The 21403-nt window shown below is 40.7% G+C and overlaps 1 protein-coding gene across 1 annotated transcript in view; it reads left to right on the forward strand.

Annotated features, from left to right (window-relative positions):
* Nucleotides 1–21403, forward strand: part of UBR3 (ubiquitin protein ligase E3 component n-recognin 3) — a 1090259-nt gene that overhangs the window by 825212 nt on the left and 243644 nt on the right.

Below are 21403 nucleotides of genomic sequence, written 5' to 3' on the forward strand. Positions count from 1 at the left end.
AGTCCATGAGGCCCACCCTTTTTGTGGTGGTTATGATTTTTTTGTATAAAGCACAATTATTCCAATTCCTTATTTTTTATGCTTTCACACTTTTTTCTTATCACCCCACTTCTTGGCTATGCGTTAAACTGATTTGTGGGTGTGGTGAGGGGTGTATTTATAGGCATTTTGAGGTTTGGGAAACTTTGCCCCTCCTGGTAGGAATGTACATCCCATACGTCACTAGCTCATGGACTCTTGCTAATATGAAAGAAATGAATTTATCAGGTAAGTTCTTACATAAATTATGTTTTTTTACTGTATTCATGTTGTGAAAAAACATAATAAAAAATATTTAAAGAAAATAAATATTTCTAGTGTCAGGCTTACGGGTCTGTATTAAAGTATCAATGAGCGGATCAGAGAAAGCTCTTGGAGAAATCTCCATGCAGTTAGGTTGAGAGATTATAGGGTTTTGATAAAAGAATGGACCTTTAGACAGCAGGTCTCATCTCAGAGGTAGACACCAAGGAGGTGTGCTGGACATCCTCACCAGATCCACATACCAGATCCTGTGAGGCCATGAAGGCGCAATCAGAATAGTTGGTACCTGGTCCTCCTTAAGATGTGCTACCACACAAGGGAGAAGAACAGTCGGAGGAAACAAGTATATTAGATTGTACTACCATGGAGCTGTCAATGCATCTATCCGCTCCGCCTGAGAATCCCTTGATCTCGAACCATTTCTCGGTAACTTGTGATTCAGACGAGAAGCCATGAGATCTATGTCTGGTCTCCCCCATATCTTCATGATTTGATCGAAAACTTCCTTATTGAGACACCATTCTCCTGAATGAAGAGTCAGATGACTTAGTCTGCTTCCCAATTGTCCACTTCTGGAATATGAATTACTGATATAGTACACTGATACCTTTCCGCCCAAGACAGAATGTGAGATACCTCCTGCATGGCTAGGGAACTCCTTGTTGATGGTTGATATTCGCCACTGTGGTGAGATTGTTTGATTTGAATCGGATAAAAGGGAATGATTGGTTCATGGCCATGCTTGTACTGTACAGCATTCCAAAATATTTATTGGTAGCAAAGCCTCCTGAGGAGACCAAACACCCTGGGTTCTCAGAAGACCCCAGATGGCACCACATCCTAATAGGTTGGCATCCGTAGTGATAATTTTCCATGTTGGATTAAGAAAACGCATGCCTATAGAAACTGGATTAGAATATATCCACCATTTTAGAGACTGTCTGGAGAATTGATCCAAAATGTATCTTTTCAGAAAGATCTGAATGATCTTCCAAATGAATAATGATCCTCTTAGCTCATGTGTAGATAGCACCATTCACCTTAGGAATAGTACCCCACAATTACACGCTAGTCTCAGCAATCAGAAAAAGCTTTTTAAACATTGCTTCTGGAGTAAACGGAACCCCTGTCTTATCCCATTCCTTAGTAATAATTTCAGCAATCAAAGAAGGAACAGGAAAGGATTTAGGAGAATGAGACCTGGGTCTTAAAAAAGATATTTCTTTCATGTAATTAGCAAGAGTCCATGAGCTAGTGACGTATGGGATATACATTCCTACCAGGAGGGGCAAAGTTTCCCAAACCTCAAAATGCCTATAAATACACCCCTCACCACACCCACAATTCAGTTTTACAAACTTTGCCTCCGATGGAGGTGGTGAAGTAAGTTTGTGCTAGATTCTACGTTGATATGCGCTCCGCAGCAAGTTGGAGCCCGGTTTTCCTCTCAGCGTGCAGTGAATGTCAGAGGGATGTGAGGAGAGTATTGCCTATTTGAATGCAGTGATCTCCTTCTACGGGGTCTATTTCATAGGTTCTCTGTTATCGGTCGTAGAGATTCATCTCTTACCTCCCTTTTCAGATCGACGATATACTCTTATATATACCATTACCTCTGCTGATTCTCGTTTCTGTACTGGTTTGGCTTTCTACAAACATGTAGATGAGTGTCCTGGGGTAAGTAAATCTTATTTTCTGTGACACTCTAAGCTATGGTTGGGCACTTTGTTTATAAAGTTCTAAATATATGTATTCAAACATTTATTTGCCTTGACTCAGAATGTTCAACATTCCTTATTTTTCAGACAGTCAGGTTCATATTTGGGATAATGCATTTGAATTAATAATTTTTTCTTACCTTCAAAAATTTGACTCTTTTTTTCCCTGTGGGCTGTTAGGCTCGCGGGGGCTGAAAATGCTTCATTTTATTGCGTCATTCTTGGCGCGGACTTTTTTGGCGCAAAAAATCTTTTCCGTTTCCGGCGTCATACGTGTCGCCGGAAGATGCGTCATTTTTTGACGTTATTTTGCGCCAAAAATGTCGGCGTTCCGGATGTGGCGTCATTTTTGGCGCCAAAAGCATTTAGGCGCCAAATAATGTGGGCGTCTTATTTGGCGCTAAAAAATATGGGCGTCGCTTTTGTCTCCACATTATTTAAGTCTCATTTTTCATTGCTTCTGGTTGCTAGAAGCTTGTTCTTTGGCATTTTTTCCCATTCCTGAAACTGTCATTTAAGGAATTTGATCAATTTTGCTTTATATGTTGTTTTTTCTCTTACATATTGCAAGATGTCTCACGTTGCATCTGAGTCAGAAGATACTACAGGAAAATTGCTGTCTAGTGCTGGATCTACCAAAGCTAAGTGTATCTGCTGTAAACTTTTGGTAGCTATTCCTCCGGCTGTTGTTTGTATTAATTGTCATGACAAACTTGTTAATGCAGATAATATTTCCTTTAGTAAAGTACCATTGCCTGTTGCAGTTCTTTCAACATCTAAGGTGCAGAATGTTCCTGATAACATAAGAGATTTTGTTTCTGAATCCATCAAGAAGGCTATGTCTGTTATTTCTCCTTCTAGTAAACGTAAAAAATCTTTTAAAACTTCTCTCCCTACAGATGAATTTTTAAATGAACATCATCATTCTGATTCTGATGACTCTTCTGGTTCAGAGGATTCTGTCTCAGAGATTGATGCTGATAAATCTTCATATTTATTTAAAATGGAATTTATTCGTTCTTTACTTAAAGAAGTACTAATTGCTTTAGAAATAGAGGATTCTGGTCCTCTTGATACTAATTCTAAACGTTTAGATAAGGTATTTAAATCTCCTGTGGTTATTCCAGAAGTTTTTCCTGTTCCTAATGCTATTTCTGCAGTAATTTCCAAGGAATGGGATAAATTGGGTAATTCATTTACTCCTTCTAAACGTTTTAAGCAATTATATCCTGTGCCGTCTGACAGATTAGAATTATGGGACAAAATCCCTAAAGTTGATGGGGCTATTTCTACCCTTGCTAAACGTACTACTATTCCTACGTCAGATGGTACTTCGTTTAAGGATCCTTTAGATAGGAAAATTGAATCCTTTCTAAGAAAAGCTTATCTGTGTTCAGGTAATCTTCTTAGACCTGCTATATCATTGGCTGATGTTGCTGCAGCTTCAACTTTTTGGTTGGAAACTTTAGCGCAACAAGTAACAGATCATGATTCTCATGATATTATTATTCTTCTGCAGCATGCTAATAATTTTATCTGTGATGCCATTTTTGATATTATCAGAGTTGATGTCAGGTTTATGTCTCTAGCTATTTTAGCTAGAAGAGCTTTATGGCTTAAGACTTGGAATGCTGATATGGCTTCTAAATCAACTCTACTTTCCATTTCTTTCCAGGGTAACAAATTATTTGGTTCTCAGTTGGATTCTGTTATTTCAACTGTTACTGGTGGGAAAGGAACTTTTTTACCACAGGATAAAAAATCTAAGGGTAAAAACAGGGCTAATAATCGTTTTCGTTCCTTTCGTTTCAACAAAGAACAAAAGCCTGATCCTTCATCCTCAGGAGCAGTTTCAGTTTGGAAACCTTCTCCAGTCTGGAATACATCCAAGCCTGCTAGAAAGGCAAAGCCTGCTTCTAAGTCCACATGAAGGTGCGGCCCTCATTCCAGCTCAGCTGGTAGGGGGCAGGTTACGTTTTTTCAAAGAAATTTGGATCAATTCTGTTCACAATCTTTGGATTCAGAACATTGTTTCAGAAGGGTACAGAATTGGTTTCAAGATGAGACCTCCTGCAAAGAGATTTTTTCTTTCCCGTGTCCCAGTAAATCCAGTGAAAGCTCAAGCATTTCTGAATTGTGTTTCAGATCTAGAGTTGGCTGGAGTAATTATGCCAGTTCCAGTTCCGGAACAGGGGATGGGGTTTTATTCAAATCTCTTCATTGTACCAAAGAAGGAGAATTCCTTCAGACCAGTTCTGGATCTAAAAATATTGAATCGTTATGTAAGGATACCAACGTTCAAGATGGTAACTGTAAGGACTATCTTGCCTTTTGTTCAGCAAGGGCATTATATGTCCACAATAGATTTACAGGATGCATATCTGCATATTCCGATTCATCCAGATCATTATCAGTTCCTGAGATTCTCTTTTCTGGACAAGCATTACCAGTTTGTGGCTCTGCCGTTTGGCCTAGCTACAGCTCCAAGAATTTTTACAAAGGTTCTCGGTGCCCTTCTGTCTGTAATCAGAGAACAGGGTATTGTGGTATTTCCTTATTTGGACGATATCTTGGTACTTGCTCAGTCTTTACATTTAGCAGAATTTCATACGAATCGACTTGTGTTGTTTCTTCAAGATCATGGTTGGAGGATCAATTTACCAAAAAGTTCATTGATTCCTCAGACAAGGGTAACCTTTCTGGGTTTCCAGATAGATTCAGTGTCCATGACTCTGTCTTTAACAGACAAGAGACGTCTAAAATTGATTTCAGCTTGTCGAAACCTTCAGTTACAATCATTCCCTTCGGTAGCCTTATGCATGGAAATTCTAGGTCTTATGACTGCTGCATCGGACGCGATCCCCTTTGCTCGTTTTCACATGCGACCTCTTCAGCTCTGTATGCTGAATCAATGGTGTAAGGATTACACAAAGATATCTCAATTAATATCTTTAAAACCGATTGTTCGACACTCTCTAACGTGGTGGACAGATCACCATCGTTTAATTCAGGGGGCTTCTTTTGTGCTTCCGACCTGGACTGTAATTTCAACAGATGCAAGTCTCACAGGTTGGGGAGCTGTGTGGGGATCTCTGACGGCACAAGGAGTTTGGGAATCTCAGGAGGTGAGATTACCGATCAATATTTTGGAACTCTGTGCAATTTTCAGAGCCCTTCAGTTTTGGCCTCTTCTGAAGAGAGAATCGTTCATTTGTTTTCAGACAGACAATGTCACAACTGTGGCATACATCAATCATCAAGGAGGGACTCACAGTCCTCTGGCTATGAAAGAAGTATCTCGAATTTTGGTTTGGGCGGAATCCAGCTCCTGTCTAATCTCTGTGGTTCATATCCCAGGTATAGACAATTGGGAAGCGGATTATCTCAGTCGCCAAACGTTGCATCCGGGCGAATGGTCTCTTCACCCAGAGGTATTTCTTCAGATTGTTCAAATGTGGGAACTTCCAGAAATAGATCTGATGGCGTCTCATCTAAACAAGAAACTTCCCAGATATCTGTCCAGATCCCGGGATCCTCAGGCGGAGGCAGTGGATGCATTATCACTTCCTTGGAAGTATCATCCTGCCTATATCTTTCCGCCTCTAGTTCTTCTTCCAAGAGTAATCTCCAAGATTCTGAAGGAATGCTCGTTTGTTCTGCTGGTAGCTCCGGCATGGCCTCACAGGTTTTGGTATGCGGATCTTGTCCGGATGGCCTCTTGCCAACCGTGGACTCTTCCGTTAAGACCAGACCTTCTGTCACAAGGTCCTTTTTTCCATCAGGATCTGAAATCCTTAAATTTAAAGGTATGGAGATTGAACGCTTGATTCTTGGTCAAAGAGGTTTCTCTGACTCTGTGATTAATACTATGTTACAGGCTCGTAAATCTGTATCTAGGGAGATATATTATAGAGTCTGGAAGACTTATATTTCTTGGTGTCTTTCTCATAATTTTTCTTGGCATTCTTTTAGAATACCGAGAATTTTACAGTTTCTTCAGGATGGTTTAGATAACGGTTTGTCCGCAAGTTCCTTGAAAGGACAAATCTCTGCTCTTTCTGTTCTTTTTCACAGAAAGATTGCTATTCTTCCTGATATTCGTTGTTTTGTACAAGCTTTGGTTCGTATAAAACCTGTCATTAAGTCAATTTCTCCTCCTTGGAGTTTGAATTTGGTTCTGGGAGCTCTTCAAGCTCCTCCGTTTGAGCCTATGCATTCATTGGACATTAAATTGCTTTCTTGGAAAGTGTTGTTCCTTTTGGCCATCTCTTCTGCCAGAAGAGTTTCTGAATTATCTGCTCTTTCTTGTGAGTCTCCTTTTCTTATTTTTCATCAGGATAAGGCGGTGTTGCGAACTTCTTTTGAATTTTTACCTAAAGTTGTGAATTCCAACAACATTAGTAGAGAAATTGTGGTTCCTTCATTATGTCCTAATCCTAAGAATTCTAAGGAGAAATCGTTGCATTCTTTGGATGTTGTTAGAGCTTTGAAATATTATGTTGAAGCTACTAAGTCTTTCCGAAAGACTTCTAGTCTATTTGTTATCTTTTCCGGTTCTAGAAAAGGCCAGAAAGCTTCTGCCGTTTCTTTGGCATCTTGGTTGAAATCTTTAATTCATCTTGCCTATGTTGAGTCGGGTAAAACTCCGCCTCAGAGGATTACAGCTCATTCTACTAGGTCAGTTTCTACTTCCTGGGCGTTTAGGAATGAAGCTTCGGTTGATCAGATTTGCAAAGCGGCAACTTGGTCCTCTTTGCATACTTTTACCAAATTCTACCATTTTGATGTATTTTCTTCTTCTGAAGCAGTTTTTGGTAGAAAAGTACTTCAGGCAGCGGTTTCAGTTTGAATCTTCTGCTTATGTTTTTCATTAAACTTTATTTTGGGTGTGGATTATTTTCAGCAGGAATTGGCTGTCTTTATTTTATCCCTCCCTCTCTAGTGACTCTTGTGTGGAAAGATCCACATCTTGGGTAATCATTATCCCATACGTCACTAGCTCATGGACTCTTGCTAATTACATGAAAGAAAACATAATTTATGTAAGAACTTACCTGATAAATTCATTTCTTTCATATTAGCAAGAGTCCATGAGGCCCGCCCTTTTTTTGTGGTGGTTATGATTTTGTATAAAGCACAATTATTCCAATTCCTTATTTTATATGCTTTCGCACTTTTTTATCACCCCACTTCTTGGCTATTCGTTAAACTGAATTGTGGGTGTGGTGAGGGGTGTATTTATAGGCATTTTGAGGTTTGGGAAACTTTGCCCCTCCTGGTAGGAATGTATATCCCATACGTCACTAGCTCATGGACTCTTGCTAATATGAAAGAAATGAATTTATCAGGTAAGTTCTTACATAAATTATGTTATAATTTATGCACAGGTTTGTCTTCAGCAGGCTTATAATCCTGATCTCCAAGATTTTTCAAGACGACTTTTAAAAGAAAATGCAGAAGTTCTATTTTAAATTGAAAAGTGACCTCCTCTGGTTCCTTATCTGACTCTGAAGAAGAAGCATCAGCAGAAACCTCACCATCTGAGGTAGAAGATAACCCTTCTAAATCAGTTCCTGGAGACTGAACAACAGAGTTTGCAGAAATAAAAGCAGAGCCTAATTTATCTGAAACACAATGCTTAACCTTACGCTTGTGTTTACTTGGAGGTGGCAAAGAGTACAAAGCATCAGAAACTGCAATTTGCAAAGAAGTTTTAAACCCTTTTGAAGATTTTTCCTGGTTAGATAGTATAACTGATAGGTTACAAAGTACCCTGAGTAATATGGGATGATGAATGAGACTGCAGAACTATAGTTAAGCATGCACTGCATAATTGGGCAGGAGGACTTACAATCACTTCTATAGCTGTCTCCTCTGATAATATAGGAGCATATTCTGCCATCCCAGTTTGCTCCATTGTGAAAGAAAATGCAGAAAACCGTAAAAAAAAAAAAAAAAAAATATTTTACCAAAAATGAAAGTAAACCCAATCTGTATGTACCGGCTGATATAAAACTCACACTACTCTGTCTGGAGCTCTGGCAGAGTGTTTTAGCCCCTCCTGAGAAGAGACCTCCAGTGCTGCAGAAAGATTTGGCTAGACTCTATTCTCTCAAGTGAGCCCAGCATCTCCGAATGCTGCATGCTCTGCAAGCTGAACGGAGGGGTCAAGGCCTGCGCCAATCTCCCCAGTGTCGCGATAAGCAACATAACTCCCTCCCCACTCACCAGCCATGATAATGGCCTGGCAACACCCCCCCCCCCCCCCCCCCCTCGACCAACGACCATCCACTCCTGTAGTGTACCGTTCATGAAACGTGATCGGTACGCTGGGTAGTCACATGGAACGGTCAAACCAATTCTGTACCCAACATAAAACAGAGCAAACAAGAAATGTGCAAACAAGACACCAACATATCCTTAATAAAGGCGGTACACACCTGTCCCCTGCGATCCTACTAGGAGGTAAGGGGGAATGGGGATAGGATGCTTCACTGATACTAATTTCCTAATCACAATTAGGATCTCCTTTTGGTCCCACTAGGACATAAGGTCTTAAAGTCCATGTAAATCCACAGTCGGATAAAGTAAAACAGGATCTGTGTTTCCATATATGTATTTACAGTTAATCCTGTGCAGCTCATGCATACAATCCTGTATTGCCACTGACAATCTGAGGATACATGACTGGAAGTACCTACATTTGGTCAGCAATGGAGGAGATTTGGGAACTTCCCAGTGACACCAGTGACCTTCTGTGCCCCCTCTCTTCTGAGAGCTGTCCACTGAGGGTAAATACAAGAAAACTAAGAATATCTTAACACCTCTTTCTTTCATGTAATTAGCAAGAGTCCATGAGCTAGTGACGTATGGGATATACATTCCTACCAGGAGGGGCAAAGTTTCCCAAACCTCAAAATGCCTATAAATACACCCCTCACCACACCCACAAATCAGTTTTACAAACTTTGCCTCCTATGGAGGTGGTGAAGTAAGTTTGTGCTAGATTCTACGTTGATATGCGCTCCGCAGCAGGTTGGAGCCCGGTTTTCCTCTCAGCGTGCAGTGAATGTCAGAGGGATGTCAGGAGAGTATTGCCTATTTGAATGCAGTGATCTCCTTCTACGGGGTCTATTTCATAGGTTCTCTGTTATCGGTCGTAGAGATTCATCTCTTACCTCCCTTTTCAGATCGACGATATACTCTTATATATACCATTTCCTCTGCTGATTCTCGTTTCAGTACTGGTTTGGCTTTCTACTACATGTAGATGAGTGTCCTGGGGTAAATAATTCTTATTTTCTGTGACACTCTAAGCTATGGTTGGGCACTTTTTATATAAAGTTCTAAATATATGTATTCAAACATTTATTTGCCTTGACTCAGGATGTTCAACATTCCTTATTTCAGACAGTCTGTTTCATATTTGGGATAATGCATATGAATAATTCATTTTTTTCTTACCTTAAAAATTTGACTTTCCCTGTGGGCTGTTAGGCTCGCGGGGGCTGAAAATGCTTCATTTTATTGCGTCATTCTTGGCGCGGACTTTTTTGGCACAAAAATTATTTCTCCAACATAGGTGTGTCCGGTCCACGGCGTCATCCTTACTTGTGGGATATTCTCTTCCCCAACAGGAAATGGCAAAGAGCCCAGCAAAGCTGGTCACATGATCCCTCCTAGGCTCCGCCTTCCCCAGTCATTCTCTTTGCCGTTGCACAGGCAACATCTCCACGGAGATGGCTCAGAGTTTTTTGGTGTTTAAATGTAGTTTTTATTCTTCTATCAAGAGTTTGTTATTTTAAAATAGTGCTGGTATGTACTATTTACTCTGAAACAGAAAAGAGATGAAGATTTCTGTTTGTAAGAGGAAAATGATTTTAGCAACCGTTACTAAAATCGATGGCTGTTTCCACACAGGACTGTTGAGAGGAATTAACTTCAGTTGGGGGAAACAGTGAGCAGACTTTGGCTGCTTGAGGTATGACACATTTCTAACAAGACTTGGTAATGCTGGAAGCTGTCATTTTCCCTATGGGATCCGGTAAGCCATTTTCTTAATTTTCAATATAAGAATAAAAGGGCTTCACAAGGGCTTTAAAGACTGGTAGACATTTTTCTGGGCCAAAACGATTACTTTATAAGCATATTTAATGGTTTATAACTTTGGAGAGTTATTTTAATCTTGGGAATTTTGTTAAAAAAACGGCAGGCACTGTATTGGACACCTTTTTCACTGGGGGCCTTTTCTAGTCATAGGCAGAGCCTCATTTTCGCGCCACTAATGCGCAGTTGTTTTTGAGAAGCAAGGCATGCAGATGCATGTGTGAGGAGCTCAGATCCACTGAAAAAGCTTATTGAAGGCGTAATTTGGTATCGTATTCCCCTCTGGGCTTGGTTGGGTCTCAGCAAAGCAGATACCAGGGACTGTATAGGGGTTAAATGTAAAAACGGCTCCGGTTCCGTTATTTTTAGAGTTAAAGCTTTCAAATTTGGTGTGCAATATTTTTAAGGCGTTATGACACTGTGGTGAAATTTTGGTGTATTTTGAACATTTCCTTCATACTTTTGCGTATATTCAGTAAAAAAGTGTGTTCAGTTTAAAATTTAAAGAGACAGTAACGGTTTTATTTTAAAACGTTTTTTGTGCTTTGTTATCAAGTTTATGCCTATTAACATGTCTGAACTATCAGATAGACGATGTTCTGTATGTTCGGAAGCCAAGGTTCCTATCCATTTAAATATATGTGATGAATGTGATGCCACTGATAATAATGTTGCCCAAAATGATTCCTTAAGTGAGGGGAGTAAGCATGGTACTGCATCATCTCCTCCTATGTCTACACCAGTCTTGCCCACTCAGGAGGCCCCTAGTGCATCTAGTGCGCCAATCCTCCTTACTATGCAACAATTAACGGCTGTAATGGATAATTCTATTAAAAACATTTTAGCCAAAATGCCCACTTATCAGCGAAAGCGCGACTGCTCTGTTTTAGATACTGAAGAGCATGAGGACGCTGATGATAATGCTTCTGACATGCCCTTACACCAGTCTGAAGGGGCTAGGGAGGTTTTGTCTGAGGGAGAAATTTCAGATTCAGGAAAAATTTCTCAACAAGCTGAACCTGACGTTATTACATTTAAATTTAAATTGGAACATCTCCGCGCTCTGCTTAAGGAGGTGTTATCTACTCTGGATGATTGTGACAATTTGGTCATTCCAGAGAAATTATGTAAGATGGACAGGTTCCTAGAGGTCCCGGTGCCCCCCGAAGCTTTTCCTATACCCAAGCGGGTGGCGGACATTGTAAATAAAGAATGGGAAAGGCCCGGCATACCTTTTGTCCCTCCCCCTATATTTAAGAAATTATTTCCTATGGTCGACCCCAGGAAGGACTTATGGCAGACAGTCCCCAAGGTCGAGGGGGCGGTTTCTACTCTAAACAAACGCACCACTATCCCTATAGAAGATAGTTGTGCTTTCAAAGATCCTATGGATAAAAAATTAGAGGGTTTGCTTAAAAAGATGTTACCTTCTACAACCAATTTCATGCATTGTTCCTGTCACTACAGCAGCGTGTTTCTGGTTCGAGGAACTAGAAAAGTCGCTCAATCAAGCATCTTCTTATGAGGAGGTTATGGACAGAGTTCAAGCACTTAAGTTGGCTAACTCTTTTACCTTAGACGCCACTTTACAGTTAGCTAGATTAGCGGCGAAAAATTCAGGTTTTGCTATTGTGGCGCGCAGAGCGCTTTGGCTGAAGTCTTGGTCAGCGGATGTGTCCTCCAAGAACAGATTGCTTAACATCCCTTTCAAGGGGAAAACGCTGTTTGGCCCTGACTTAAAAGAGATTATTTCAGACATCACTGGGGGAAAGGGCCACGCCCTTCCTCAGGATAGGTCTTTTAAGGCTAAAAATAAAACAAATTTTCGTCCCTTTCGCAGAAACGGACCAGCCTCAAATTCTACATCCTCTAAGCAAGAGGGTAATTCTTCTCAAACCAAGCCAGCCTGGAGACCGATGCAAGGCTGGAACAAAGGTAAGCAGGCCAAGAAGCCCGCTACCGCTACTAAGACAGCATGAGATGCTGGCCCCCGATCCGGGACCGGATCTGGTGGGGGGCAGACTCTCTCTCTTCGCTCAGTCTTGGGCAAGAGATGTTCAGGATCCTTGGGCGCTAGAAATAGTTTCTCAAGGTTATCTCCTGGAATTCAAGGAACTACCCCCAAGGGGAAGGTTCCACAGGTCTCAATTGTCTTCAGACCAAATAAAAAGACAGGCATTCTTACATTGTGTAGAAGACCTGTTAAAAATGGGAGTGATTCATCCTGTTCCATTAGGAGAACAAGGGATGGGGTTTTACTCCAATCTGTTCATAGTTCCCAAAAAAGAGGGAACATTCAGGCCAATTTTGGATCTCAAGATCCTAAACAAATTTCTCAAGGTCCCATCGTTCAAGATGGAAACCATTCGGACAATTCTTCCTACCATCCAGGAAGGTCAATTCATGACCACGGTGGATTTAAAGGATGCGTATCTACATATTCCTATCCACAAGGAACATCATCGGTTCCTAAGATTCGCCTTTCTGGACAAGCATTACCAGTTTGTGGCACTTCCATTCGGACTAGCCACTGCTCCAAGAATTTTCACAAAGGTACTAGGGTCCCTTCTAGCGGTGCTAAGGCCAAGGGGCATTGCAGTAGTACCCTACTTGGACGACATACTGATTCAAGCGTCGTCTCTGCCACAAGCAAAGGCTCATACGGACATTGTCCTAGCCTTTCTCAGATCTCACGGGTGGAAAGTGAACGTAGAAAAAAGTTCTCTATTCCCGTCAACAAGAGTTCCCTTCTTGGGAACAATAATAGACTCCTTGGAAATGAAGATTTTTCTGACAGAAGCCAGAAAATCAAAACTTCTAAGCTCTTGTCAAGTACTTCATTCTGTTCTTCTTCCTTCCATAGCGCAGTGCATGGAAGTAATAGGTTTGATGGTTGCGGCAATGGACATAGTTCCTTTTGCGCGAATTCATCTAAGACCATTACAACTGTGCATGCTCAGACAGTGGAATGGGGATTATACAGATTTGTCCCCGACGATCCAAGTAGATCAGAGGACCAGAGATTCACTCCGTTGGTGGCTGACCCTGGACAACCTGTCCCAAGGGATGAGCTTCAGAAGACCAGAGTGGGTCATTGTAACGACCGACGCCAGCCTGGTGGGCTGGGGCGCGGTCTGGAAACACCTGAAAGCTCAGGGTCTATGGTCTCGGGAAGAATCTCTTCTCCCGATAAACATTCTGGAACTGAGAGCGATATTCAATGCTCTCAAGGCTTGGCCTCAACTAGCAAAGGCCAAATTCATAAGGTTTCAATCAGACAACATGACGACTGTTGCATATATCAACCATCAGGGGGGAACAAGGAGTTCCCTGGCGATGGAAGAAGTGACCAAAGTAATTCAATGGGCGGAGCTTCACTCCTGCCACTTGTCTGCAATCCACATCCCAGGAGTGGAAAATTGGGAAGCGGATTTTCTGAGTCGTCAGACATTTCATCCGGGGGAGTGGGAACTCCATCCGGAAATCTTTGCCCAAATAACTCAATTATGGGGCATTCCAGACATGGATCTGATGGCGTCTCGTCAGAACTTCAAGGTTCCTTGCTACGGGTCCAGATCCAGGGATCCCAAGGCGACTCTAGTAGATGCACTAGTAGCGCCCTGGACCTTCAACCTAGCTTATGTGTTCCCACCGTTTCCTCTCATTCCCAGGCTGGTAGCCAGGATCAATCAGGAGAGGGCTTCGGTGATCTTGATAGCTCCTGCGTGGCCACGCAGAACTTGGTATGCAGACCTGGTGAATATGTCTTCGGCTCCACCATGGAAGCTACCTTTGAGACGGGACCTTCTTGTTCAAGGTCCGTTCGAACATCCGAATCTGGCATCACTCCAACTGACTGCTTGGAGATTGAACGCTTGATTTTATCAAAGCGTGGGTTCTCAGATTCTGTCATTGATACTCTTATTCAGGCTAGAAAACCTGTAACTAGAAAAATTTACCATAAAGTATGGAAAAAATATATCTGTTGGTGCGAATCGAAAGGATTCCCATGGAACAGGGTAAAAATTCCTAAGATTCTATCCTTTCTACAAGAGGGTTTGGAGAAAGGATTATCTGCAAGTTCTTTGAAGGGACAGATTTCTGCTTTATCTGTTTTACTTCACAAGAAGCTGGCGGCTGTGCCAGATGTTCAGGCTTTTGTTCAGGCTCTGGTTAGAATCAAGCCTGTTTACAAACCTTTGACTCCTCCTTGGAGTCTCAATTTAGTTCTTTCAGTTCTTCAAGGGGTTCCGTTTGAACCCTTACATTCCGTAGATATTAAGTTATTATCTTGGAAAGTTTTGTTTTTGGTTGCAATTTCTTCTGCTAGAAGAGTTTCAGAGTTATCTGCTCTGCAGTGTTCTCCTCCTTATCTGGTGTTCCATGCAGATAAGGTGGTTTTGCGTACTAAACCTGGTTTTCTTCCGAAAGTTATTAACCAGGAGATAGTTGTGCCTTCTTGTGTCCAAATCCAGTTTCAAAGAAGGAACGTTTGTTGCACAATTTGGATGTAGTTCGTGCTCTAAAGTTCTATTTAGAGGCTACAAAGGATTTCAGACAAACATCTTCCTTGTTTGTTGTTTATTCTGGTAAAAGGAGAGGTCAAAAAGCAACTTCTACCTCTCTCTCTTTTTGGCTTAAAAGCATCATCAGATTGGCTTATGAGACTGCCGGACGGCAGCCTCCTGAAAGAATCACAGCTCATTCCACTAGGGCTGTGGCTTCCACATGGGCCTTCAAGAACGAGGCTTCTGTTGATCAGATATGTAAGGCAGCGACTTGGTCTTCACTGCACACTTTTACCAAATTTTACAAATTTGATACTTTTGCTTCTTCTGAGGCTATTTTTGGGAGAAAGGTTTTGCAAACCGTGGTGCCTTCCATCTAGGTGACCTGATTTGCTCCCTCCCATCATCCGTGTCCTAAAGCTTTGGTATTGGTTCCCACAAGTAAGGATGACGCCGTGGACCGGACACACCTATGTTGGAGAAAACAGAATTTATGTTTACCTGATAAATTACTTTCTCCAACGGTGTGTCCGGCCCACGGCCCGCCCTGGTTTTTTAATCAGGTCTGATGATTTATTTTCTCTAGCTACAGTCACCACGGTATCATATGATTTCTCCTATGCAAATATTCCTCCTTTACGTCGGTCGAATGACTGGGGAAGGCGGAGCCTAGGAGGGATCATGTGACCAGCTTTGCTGGGCTCTTTGCCATTTCCTGTTGGGGAAGAGAATATCCCACAAGTAAGGATGACGCCGTGGACCGGACACACCGTTGGAGAAAGTAATTTATCAGGTAAACATAAATTCTGTTTTTCTGTTTCCGGCGTCATACGTGTCGCCGGAAGTTGCGTCATTTTTTGACGTTCTTTTGCGCCAAAAGTCTCGGCGTTACGGATGTGGCGTCACTTTTGTCTCCACATTATTTAAGTCTCATTGATTTTTTGCTTCTGGTTGCTAGAAGCTTATTCTCTAGCATTTTTTTCCCATTCCTGAAACTGTCATTTAAGGAATTTGATCAATTTTGCTTTATATGTTGTTTTTTCTATTACATATTGCAAGATGTCCCACGTTGAAGCTGAGTCAGAAGATACTTCTGGAATATCCCTGCCTGGGGCTGGAGCTACCAAAGCTAAGTGTATCTACTGTAAACTTATGGTATCTGTTCCTCCAGCTGTTGTTTGTACTGTTTTGTCATGACAAACTGTTTATGCAGATAATATTTCCTTTAAGTACTGTTACATTACCTGTTGCTGTTCTGTCAACATCTAATACTCAGAGTGTTCCTGATAACATAAGAGATTTTGTTTTTAAATCCATTAAGAAGGCTATGTCTGTTATTCCTCCTTCTAGTAAATGTAAAAAGTCTTTTAAAACTTCTCATTTTTCAGATGAATTTTTAAATGAACATCATCATTCTGATTCTGATAATGGTTCTTCTGGTTCAGAGGATTCTGTCTCAGAGGTTGATGCTGATAAATCTTCATTTTTATTTAAAATGAAATTTATTCGTTCTTTACTTCTAATTGCATTAGAAATTGAGGATTCTGGTCCTCTTGATACTAAATCTAAACGTTTAGATAAGGTTTTTTAAATCTCCTGTAGTTATTCCAGAAGTTTTTTCCTGTCCCTAGTGCTATTTCTGAAGTAATTTCCAGGGAATGGAATAATTTGGGTAATTCATTTACTCCTTCTAAACGTTTTTAAGCAATTATATCCTGTGCCATCTGACAGATTAGAGTTTTGGGACTAAATCCCTAAAGTGGATGGGGCTGTCTCTACTCTTGTTAAGCGTACTATTCCTACGGCAGATAGTACTTCCTTAAGGATCCTTTAGATAGGAAAATTGAATCCTTTCTAAGAAAAGCTTACTTGTGTTCAGGTATTCTTCTTAGACCTGCTATATCTTTAGTGGATGTTGCTGCAGCTTCATCTTTTGGTTAGAAGCTTTAGCGCAACAAGTAACAGATCATAATTCTCATAGCATTTTTATTTTTCAACATGCTAATAATTTTATTTGTAATGCCATCTTTGATATCATTAAAGTTGATGTCAGGTATATGTCTCTAGCTATTTTAGCTAGAAGAGCTTTATGGCTTAAGACTTGGAATGCTGTTATGTCTTCTAAGTCTACTCTGCTTTCCATTTCTTTCCAGGGTAATGATCGTTTTCATTCCTTTTGTCTCAACAAGGAACAAAAACCTGATCCTTCATCCTCAGGAGCGGTATCAGTTTGGAAACCATCTCCAGTCTGGAATAAATACAAGCCTTTTAGAAAATCAAAGCCAGCTCCTAAGTCCACATGAAGGTGCGGCCCTCATTCCAGCTCAGCTGGTAGGGGGCAGATTACGTTTTTTCTAAGAAATTTGGATCAATTCCGTTCACAATCTTTGGATTCAGAACATTGTTTCAGAAGGGTACAGAATTGGCTTCAAGATAAGGCCTCCTGCAAAGAGATTTTTTCCCGTGTCCCAGTAAACCCAGCGAAGGCTCAAGCATTTCTGAATTGTGTTTCAGATCTAGAGTTGGCTGGAGTAATTATGCCAGTTCCAGTTCTGGAACAGGGACTGGGGTTTTATTCAAATCTCTTCATTGTACCAAAGAAGGAGAATTCCTTCAGATCAGTTCTGGATCTAAAAATATTGAATCGTTATGTAAGGATACTAACATTCAAAATGGTAACTGTAAGGACTATCCTGCCTTTTGTTCAGCAAGGGCATTATATGTCTACAATAGATTTACAGGATGCATATCTGCATATTCCGATTCATCCAGATCACTATCAGTTTCTGAGATTCTCTTTCCTAGACAAGCATTACCAGCTTGTGGCTCTACCGTTTGGCCTAGCAACAGCTCCAAGAATTTTTACAAAGGTTCTCGGTGCCCTTCTGTCTGTAATCAGAGAACAGGGTATTGTGGTATTCCTTATTTGGACGATATCTTGGTACTTGCTCAGTCTTCATATTTAGCAGAATCTCATTCAAATCGACTTGTGTTGTTTCTTCAACATCATGGTTGGAGGATCAATTTACCAAAAAGTTCATTGATTCCTCAGACTTAGGTAACCTTTTTAGGTTTTCAGATAGATTCAGTATCCATGACTCTATCTTTGATAGACATGAGACATCTAAAGTTGATATCAGCTTGTCGAAACCTTCAGTCACAATCTTTCCCTTCGGTAGCCTTATGCATGGAAATTCTAGGTCTTATGACTGCGGCATCGGACGCGATCCCCTTTGCTCGTTTTCACATGCGGCCTCTTCAGCTCTGTATGCTGAACCAGTGGTGCAGGGATTACACAAAGATATCTCAATTAATATCTTTAAAACCGATTGTACGACACTCTCTGACGTGGTGGACAGATCACCATCGTTTAGTTCAGGGGGCTTCTTTTGTTCTTCCGACCTGGACTGTAATTTCAACAGATGCAAGTCTTACAGGTTGGGGAGCTGTGCGGGGGTCTCTGACAGCACAAGGGGTTTGGGAATCTCAGGAGGTGAGATTACCGATCAATATTTTGGAACTCCGTGCAATTTTCAGAGCTCTTCAGTCTTGGCCTCTTCTGAAGAGAGAATCGTTCATTTGTTTTCAGACAGACAATGTCACAACTGTGGCATACATCAATCATCAAGGAGGGACTCACAGTCCTCTGGCTATGAAAGAAGTATCTCGAATTCTGGTTAGGGCAGAATCCAGCTCCTGTCTAATCTCTGCGGTTCATATTCCAGGAATAGACAATTGGGAAGCGGATTATCTCAGTCGCCAAACGTTGCATCCGGGCGAATGGTCTCTTCACCCAGAGGTATTTCTTCAGATTGTTCAAATGTGGGAACTTCCAGAAATAGATCTGATGGCTTCTCATCTAAACAAGAAACTTCCCAGGTATCTGTCCAGATCCCGGGATCCTCAGGCGGAGGCAGTGGATGCATTGTCACTTCCTTGGAAGTATCATCCTGCCTATATCTTTCCGCCTCTAGTTCTTCTTCCAAGAGTAATCTCCGAGATTCTGAAGGAATGCTAGTTTGTTCTGCTGATAGCTCCAGCATGGCCTCACAGGTTTTGGTATGCGGATCTTGTCCGGATGGCCTCTTGCCAACCGTGGACTCTTCCGTTAAGACCAGACCTTCTGTCGCAAGGTCCTTTTTTTCCATCAGGATCTCAAATCCTTAAATTTAAAGGTATGGAGATTGAACGCTTGATTCTTGGTCAAAGAGGTTTTCTCTGACTCTGTGATTAATACTATGTTACAGGCTCGTAATTCTGTATCTAGAGAGATATATTATAGAGTCTGGAAGACTTATATTTCTTGGTGTCTTTCTCATCATTTTTCCTGGCATTCTTTTAGAATTCCGAGAATTTTACAGTTTCTTCAGGATGGTTTAGATAAAGGTTTGTCCGCAAGTTCCTTGAAAGGTCAAATCTCTGCTCTTTCTGTTCTTTTTCACAGAAAGATTGCTAATCTTCCTGATATTCATTGTTTTGTACAAGCCTTGGTTCGTATTAAACCTGTCATTAAGTCAATTTCTCCTCCTTGGAGTTTGAATTTTGTTCTGGGGGCTCTTCAAGCTCCTCCGTTTGAACCTATGCATTCATTGGACATTAAATTACTTTCTTGGAAAGTTTTGTTCCTTTTGGCCATCTCTTCTGCCAGAAGAGTCTCTGAATTGTCTGCTCTTTCTTGTGAGTCTCCTTTTCTGATTTTTCATCAGGATAAGGCAGTGTTGTGAACTTCTTATGAATTTTTACCTAAGGTTGTGAATTCCAACAACATTAGTAGAGAAATTGTGGTTCCTTCATTATGTCCTAATCCTAAGAATTCTAAGGAGAAATCATTGCATTCTTTGGATGTTGTTAGAGCTTTGAAATATTATGTTGAAGCTACTAAGACTCTCCGAAAGACTTCTAGTCTATTTGTCATCTTTTCCAGTTCTAGAAAGGCCAGAAAGCTTCTGCCATTTCTTTGGCATCTTGGTTGAAATCTTTTATTCATGGTGCCTATGTTGAGTCGGGTAAAACTCCGCCTCAGAGGATTACAGCTCATTCTACTAGGTCAGTTTCTACTTCCTGGGCGTTTAGGAATGAAGCTTCGGTTGATCAAATTTGCAAAGCAGCAACTTGGTCTTCTTTGCATACTTTTTCTATATTCTACCATTTTGATGTGTTTTCTTCTTCTGAAGCAGTTTTTGGTAGAAAAGTACATAGCAGCTGTTTCAGTTTGAATCTTCTGCTTATGTTTTCATTTAAACTTTATTTTGGGTGTGGATTATTTTTCAGCAGGAATTGGCTGTCTTTATTTTATCCCTCCCTCTCTAGTGACTCTTGCGTGGAAAGATCCACATCTTGGGTAGTCATTATCCCATACTTCACTAGCTCATGGACTCTTGCTAATTACATGAAAGAAAACATAATTTATGTAAGAACTTACCTGATAAATTCATTTCTTTCATATCAGCAAGAGTCCATGAGGCCCACCCTTTTTTGTGGTGGTTATGATTTTTTTGTATAAAGCACAATTATTCCAATTCCTTATTTTTTATGCTTTCGCACTTTTTTCTTATCACCCCACTTCTTGGCTATTCGTTAAACTGATTTGTGGGTGTGGTGAGGGGTGTATTTATAGGCATTTTGAGGTTTGGGAAACTTTGCCCCTCCTGGTAGGAATGTATATCCCATACGTCACTAGCTCATGGACTCTTGCTAATATGAAAGAAATGAATTTATCAGGTAAGTTCTTACATAAATTATGTTTTTTCCTTGCCCTCTCCTTGATGAGGCAAAGAACTACCAGGAGGGAAGGGAAGTAGGAGGGATATATGTAAAGCTCTGGTAGGGTGTTTTTGCCTACTCCTGGTGACCAGGTGATGTAGTCACATGAGTAAGGTTTGTGGACTCTCAATACCAGTAGAAAGAAAAAGGATGGTTACTCATTCCCTCAATGTTATATATCAAGTGCCCGGGTTTTTTAAAATTTGATTAAAAACAGGGGCACTTTAATTCATCAAAATTTACATTTCACTCCTGTTGTGAAAAAAAAACCCTTACCTTTTAAACTTGACAGCAGCTCCAGCTTCCTCCGGTCGTTACAAGCCATTTCTGATGTCATAGATCATCCTCCAATCACGGCTTCCCCCCGGTGGAATCAGTGTCTGATTCAATGCTGTGATTGGAGGAAGCCGGATTCCTCATTTTAAACCAGAGAAGAGGCTTTGCAATGAGTGGAGGAAGCTGGAGCTGCTGTCAAGATTAAAAGGTAAGTTTTTTTTTCACAAAAGGAGTGAAATGCAAATTTTGATGAATTAAAATGCCCCTGTTTTTTATCAAATTTTTAAAAACCGGGCACTTTAGCATCAAAATTTACATTCACTTTAAATTTGTATGTATTGTCAGAAGAAATTCAGGGTTTCATCAGTCATAATCAATATATGATAACAAGCAATTTATGTATTATATGTATGTCTTTGATTAGACAAATGGTTACCAAGTACTTTTATGTTTATATTTACTCATATTTGCACAAATTAATGTATATTATCTTTTCACGTAACAAGAATATTCTTTTCATATAAAATCCCTGCACCTGATTCTTTTTCTGGTAGCATTTTTGCGAGCTTTGCAAAACGCCTGAGGAGCGGAAAATTCCCGTCAGACATATGCCCTTATCAGCACAAACCAGATGGAGCACTGAGCAGAAACATTATCAAATTTAAATTGCCTTTTTTATGAAGAGTAGAGCGGATTAAAACATTCCTTCAAATATGGGTGGCATTAGCT

The sequence above is a fragment of the Bombina bombina genome, chromosome 1, assembly GCF_027579735.1.
Source record: "Bombina bombina isolate aBomBom1 chromosome 1, aBomBom1.pri, whole genome shotgun sequence".
Classification (NCBI taxonomy): Eukaryota; Metazoa; Chordata; class Amphibia; order Anura; family Bombinatoridae; genus Bombina; species Bombina bombina.